Source organism: Pygoscelis adeliae, unplaced genomic scaffold (genome assembly GCF_000699105.1).
Source record: "Pygoscelis adeliae isolate BGI_AS28 unplaced genomic scaffold, ASM69910v1 Scaffold25, whole genome shotgun sequence".
Classification (NCBI taxonomy): domain Eukaryota; kingdom Metazoa; phylum Chordata; class Aves; order Sphenisciformes; family Spheniscidae; genus Pygoscelis; species Pygoscelis adeliae.
Genome location: NW_008824808.1, coordinates 4,814,663 through 4,815,075, shown reverse-complemented (window position 1 = coordinate 4,815,075; position 413 = coordinate 4,814,663).

The window sequence follows — 413 nt, the reverse complement described above, 5'->3', positions numbered from 1 at the left end:
TGTGGGCACCGACAGCAATGGGTAAAGCCAGGGCCTCGGCCCCAGCACCTGCTGCTCACGCTCACCTCGGCGGGGAGCCCCCCTCCAGGGAGCTCCCCCCAGGCCTGCAGCAGCAGGGGCTCCCTGGCGCCAGCCAAGGGCCCTGCACCGCTCCCCCCCAACACTGAAGAGGCCTTAGGGTTGCTTTTAGGGCTTTTTTCTCCCTTAGGATTTATGATTTCATTTTATGAATTTTTTTTATTATTATTATTTTTTAAGGATTTTTTAAGGGTCCTTTTCAGGATTTCTTTTAAAGTACTTTATTTTTTAGGTCAACCCCCCCCGCCCCAATCCCTAGCTAGTTTGGGTCTCTTACGTGCGGGGGAGGGGGTGTTTCAGAGGATGCCCCAGCCTGCAAAGCCCCCGCCCCGAGG